Source organism: Gekko japonicus, unplaced genomic scaffold (assembly GCF_001447785.1).
Source record: "Gekko japonicus isolate JY-2015 unplaced genomic scaffold, Gekko_japonicus_V1.1 scaffold866, whole genome shotgun sequence".
Taxonomy (NCBI): domain Eukaryota; kingdom Metazoa; phylum Chordata; class Lepidosauria; order Squamata; family Gekkonidae; genus Gekko; species Gekko japonicus.
Genome location: NW_015168074.1, coordinates 666245 through 672199, shown reverse-complemented (window position 1 = coordinate 672199; position 5955 = coordinate 666245).

The window sequence follows — 5955 nt, the reverse complement described above, 5'->3', positions numbered from 1 at the left end:
TTTACAGATACCATGGATTGCTAAGAAGACCACTAAGTGGTTCTAGATCAAATCAAGCCTGAACTCTCCCTAGAAGAAGAAGAGAAGAGATTGGATTTATACCCCACCCCTCACTCAGAGTCTCAGAGTGTTTTACAAACTCCTTTCCCTTCCCTTCCCCACAACAGACACCCTGCGAGGTAGTGTCAGCAAGCTGCCATGGTATTGTATGTTGTTTTCTGCATGATGTACTCTTCTTGGTTCACCCCCCCTTAGGTGGCCTCTCCTGTAGGTGTTTACTTTCTGTACTAGCACCCTGCGGAACTGCTCAAGGTTGAACAGCTGGAGGTGGGAAGTAGTTATGGCTTGCTTGTTTTGTTTTGTATTCTGAGGCCTGAGAACTGTATTATGAACCGTTGTGTTCCCAGGAAATGGGCGCGAAGTCTTATCACACTCCCGCCAGCGGGAATTGGGCCCATTGGTCCCGTCTCGGTTCAAGTTCCTTTATTATGTTTCATTTGGACTGTTGTAGTCATTACTAACAATGATTTTGTTCCTGATCTAATCATCTCTTCTAATAAATTCTATTTTGTTCATCAAACGTGGATTTACTTTGAATGAATGGGGAATCGGACAGATGGGCAGAACTAGTTAACGTTTGAATTGGCTTGCATCTTGGGCGTGGCTTGCCCAAGCTCATCCAGCAGCTGCAAGTGGAGGAGTAGGGAATCAAACCCGGTTCTCCCAGATTAGAGTCAACACACTTAGTCACTACACCAACCTGGCTCTCTTAGAAGCTTATTTATTTATTTATTTAAATTTTTAGGCCATCCTTCCCTGAAAGAAGGGTTCAGGGTGGCTTACAACAGAAAATAACCTACAATAAACAGCTAAAAGTTAAAATCCTACAATAAAACACATAGTGCAAACGTCAGCAATCATTAAGTCCATTCCAAGACGGCAAGAAAATTTCAGATTTCACAAGCCTCTGGGGGGGGGAGGACTTGCAGAGAATGGAGGGTGTGAGATTGCCAGAGTACAGGGGTCATTTCCTGCAGGAGCACACAGGAGTGGAGCTCCGGCAGTAAAGAGCCCAGGGGGCAGGCACCTGCAATAAGCCCCACCCCCTGCTCCCACCAGCCCTCAGTCAGAGCAAGAAGCAGTCAGGTAAATTGCAGAGCCCCCCCTGCCCCCCAGTCCAAAACAGCCCAGTGGTACCTTTAAGACCCAGTTTTATTCAGGTACAAGCTCTCCCTCCTCTGTGAGGACAGATGTGCATGCCCCACCCCCCCCCATAGCTAGCAATCCAAAACAGTCCAGTAGAGCCTGAGCAGTGGGTGTTGCCTTCTGACACACTTCCGGTCATGTCAGGGGGTGTGGCATATGCAAATAAGTTATGCTAATAAGTTATGCTAATGAGCTCCTGCACCTCTTTTTCTACCAAATGACCCCTGCCAGAGTACATGCTGTACTGCCGCTGTCCTCAACCAAATGCCTGGCGGGACATCTCTGCCTTACATGCCCCGCGGAAAGGTAGCAATTCCCACACGATGTTCTCCAGCAGAGAGTTCTACCAGGTGGGGTCCGGGGCCGAAACAGCCCTGGCCCTGGTTGAGGACAGCAGAATCTCTCTTGGGCCAGGGACCACCAGGAGGTTCTTACTTCCGGAGCTCAAGACTCTTCTGGGGGCACACTGAGAGAGGCAGTCCTGAAGGAATGTGAGTCCCTGACCACTAGGGACCACTGAGGGTGTGGTGCTTTGGTCACATTATGAGAAGATGTGATTCATTGGAAAAGACGATGCTGCTAGGAAAAGCTGAAGGGGCTGAGAAAAGAGGAAGACCCAATTTGGAATGGATGGACTCAATAAAGGAAGCCATGGGCCTCAGTTTGCAAGAGCCGAGCAAGGCTGTTAAGGATAGGAAGTTTTGGAGGTCATTAATACATTGGATCGCCATAAGTTGGAAGCAACTTGATGGCACATAGCACATAATGCACACTGAAGAACTGTTAATAAGAATGACTGGGACATTCAAGTGGAAGTTGAAAGCAAATATAACATAGCTCCACTATTTGGTTGTAATAGTAAAGCGGCCACAAGAAGCTGCAGTTTCAAACAGAATAGCAACAATGCTTAACCCTGCCCCAGCGGGACATTATTTTTTTCACATTGTGCATTCAAGATACATATCTTGAGGAATACGCTTCTGGTGTCTCCTGAGGGGAGAGAAGTTGCTAGAGAGCACCCCACATTTGGAATGAAAAACATAGCCAACTGGGAAACAGAGATGGGATGAGGCCTGTCTTCCAATCCACATTTTAGTTACAATCAAGCTGGACTACTGTAGCAGTTACAGCATGGGGCCCGCTCTTGAATACTGCATGTGTGCCAAAATGTAGCAGCCAGGATTTGACTGCTCCAAGCCATGGGGCCATAGAATAGCAGTCCTAACCCATTTGAGCTGGGTTACCTATTCCCTCATGAGTGGAAGTATGAAGTACAGTTATAGGGTAGTTATAGGATAAGAGAGTTGTATGCAGTGGCTAGGGTTACCAACCTCCAGGTGGTGGCTGGAGATCTCCTGGTATTGCAACTGATCTCCAGGCAACAGAGATCAGTCCACCTGGAGAAAATGGTCAATTTGAAAGGTGGACTCCAGGGCACTGTACCCCACGGAAGTCGCTCCACTCCCCAAACTCCACTCTCCTCAGGCTCCACCCCCAAAATCTCCAGGTATTTCTCAACCTGGACCTGGCCACCCTAGGTGTGATGTGTAAAGTTATACGAGCTCAGCCCTGTAGGAATTTCCAAGTCAGTCTACCCTGAATTTAGTCTAGCTATAACACATGAAGCTGCCTTATACTGAATCAGACCATTGGTTCACCAAGGTCAGTATTGCCTCTTCAGACTGGCAGTGATTCTCCAAGGTCTCGGTTAGAAGTCTTTCCAATGACCTGGTCCTTTTAATTGTAGATGCTGGGGATTAAACCTGGGACCTTCTGTATGTAAAACAGATGCTCTGCCACTGAGCCATGGCCCCTCCCAGACAAGTGAAATGAAACAACTGAAGATTAAAGAAGGATTAGATGCATTTTTAACAGTTCATACATAGAGAAAAAGATTGCACAAGATAAAAACCTAAAGAATTATGCAGTTCTATGACCATAGAAGAAGGTTACAAACGAGGCAATCCTAAACAGTCACACCCTTCTAAATCCACTGAAGTCAACGGGTTAGAAAGTTGTAATTCTATTTAGAATTAAACTGAAAGATTTATAATTTATAATATTATTTTGCTCTAAGCTACTCCGGAGGGGGAAAAAAAATCAAAGGGGGCATAGAAATGCTTTGATAAATACATAAAAATAATTAAAATAGATGTTTTCAATCTCACAACATCTGAGGTTAGAAGATTGATGACTTAATCAAATTAATTCCATGTAGTTAAATTTAATGCCACTAAAAATGCAAGCAGGATGAAAGGAACCTGGCTAAAGTGTGTTGGATTATTTTGCATAACTGTATTTATGGTTTGTAATCCCTAATGTCATTCCGTGGGAGTTCAGCATTGATGATTTTATCCATATTAACCTGCAGTTGACAAGGTTGTACGTTATTATTCATGAGCAAGCAAAATCTGAGATTTTTAAATCTAACGTTGACCTAGTGGCAGTCACAGGAAATCATTTGGAAGATTTCATTTATGCCATACCTTAGACTACATTTTACAGTATGTTTTATTGATTTCAGCATGGCGATATCGGATACGTTCATATTTCACAACCTCCCACCTCGTTCTAGAAGTCGTGGTGGAAAGAGTCGTCATGCTGCAGCAGAGTTACGGTGACTCACTTAGGCTTTTCAGGGCAAGAGACTAATAGAGGAATTTTGCCATTGCCTGCCTTTACCCAGTGACCCTGGACTTCCTTGGTGGTCTCCCATCCTAGGACTAACCAGGGCTGACCCTGCTTAGCTTCCACGATCTGACAAGATTGAGCTACCCTGGGCCATTCCAGTCTGGCCCGTTCTATAAATACAGACACGGTGCGTTCAGATGCGCCATTTGATCTGGTGTCGTGCCAGTTCAGCAATGGATTTTATATGCACGATCACACAGTCAACATCTGCCTCCCATCCCCAGCCATCGCTTTCCAGCTCAAAACTGCTTTAACCCAGAGTATTTTGATACCAGGTCCCCAAGTGGTGTTTTCCTGATCCTCTGGTTTCAGTCGGATTTCCCCCCTGTGTGATTGCTCCTGCAGTGTCCAGCCACTTCCGGTTTAAACCCCCTCCCCTCTCGAAAGCTGCCCGAGGCTTCCGCTTTTCGCCCACCATTTAAAAAAAAGCATTGGTGGTGTGCGCATAGGTGGAGCTCTGCCACCGCATTATTGAAAACAATGTTGCCTAATTTTAGCCTTTAGACGAGTTCAGGATCTCAGGGAGGCCATTTTTGGTGGTAAACGTTTAAAGGGAAGTGTTCCTTTAACGTTTAAAGGGAAGTGTTACAGCAGTCGGATTGAAGAGGAAATCGCTGTTCTACAGATGGCTGCCTGTGCACATGCCCAAACTGAGAGAGAGAGAGAAACAACACCGACGCGTGTGGATGGTGGGGAGCAATGTGGCTGCACAGCGATCCGGAGCAAGGAGGTGAGTGTGATCGCGATTCTCCAGGTTAAAACAAAACAAAACATGGAGCTGTCTGACTGCACGTCTAGCAATCCAAAACAGTCCAGTGGAGCCTGAGCGGTGGGTGTTGCCTTCTGACACACTTCTGGTGATGTCAGGGGGTGTGGCATATGCAAGTAAGTTATGCTAATGAGCTATGCTAATGAGCTCCTGCACCGCTTTTTCTATGAAATTACCCTGGTGTTAGCCATTCTAGAACTAAGTTTTGGAGTATCTGTGATTTTCCCCCCAATTGGCAATTTGAGTTGCCGGCTCTGGTTTGGGATTTTCCTGGAGATACGGGGGCAGAGCCGCGGAAGAGTGGGGATCTCGGCAAGGTATAATGCCACTGAGTCCACCCTCCAAAGGAGCCATTTTCTCCAGGGGAACTCATCTCTGTCACTTGGAGATCTGTCATAATTCCAGATCTACAGGCCTCATCTGGAGGTTGGCACAGATCAACTTCAAGATGGCACCATGACAGGAGCATTAGTTGCAAACGCTCCCATAGCATTACCTTTATAAGGGATTTTTATCTTAGTAAGTTACTAAATGTAGTAATTAAGGTGTTGGCGGAGCCAGGGGCCAGAGTCCTGACCCCCAGGACCCCTGGCCACATAGCTTTTGAACCAAGAGCAAATTAAAGAAACTGCCTAGCAGAGCGTATTGGGTGCCGGATGCCACATGTTACATGCCAAGTGATGAGGAGGAGTGGACCAGGAGGCGAAGGAGGGTTCTGCCCTAGTGATCCAGCTTGATGCTTTCTCCTGTGGGGAATGCCCTCCATGAGAGACTGCTGTCAGCTATGCTGCCATGGGGGTTGGGATGGTCAGGCAGTGTCAGTGTGATTGCTCTTGCATTCCTTTCTGTGCTTTGCACTGAAACGGTTATCTGTAAAGATGTGCAGGTGGGAGTTGTGGTGTCTGCCTTTTCCAGGGAGCCGCGGGAGAGTGCGAGTTCCCAGCTTTGGCTAGCAATGGTTTGCAAGCTTTATCCCGCGTGCGGGAGGGTGCCTAATTGGCCAGCGCAGTGGGGGGGGGTGCATACAAATACCCTATATCCTATTATGCCCAAGGGGCAACTGCCATTCTTAACAGTGCTTATGTTAATGCATCTATAGCTCTTCAATAAAGTATTACCTTTCCTGGAAAGTGTGTACTACGTTGCTGGCTGTGGGTTCTGACAACTGCTCTCGATGAGGTCGCACTTTGGCTGCAGTTTGCTCGGATGTAGTCTGCCGACTGTCTCGGTCACTGGCCTTCATCGGTATTCCACCCATCAAGGAAGCTTGTGTCCGGTTGTAACTGGAA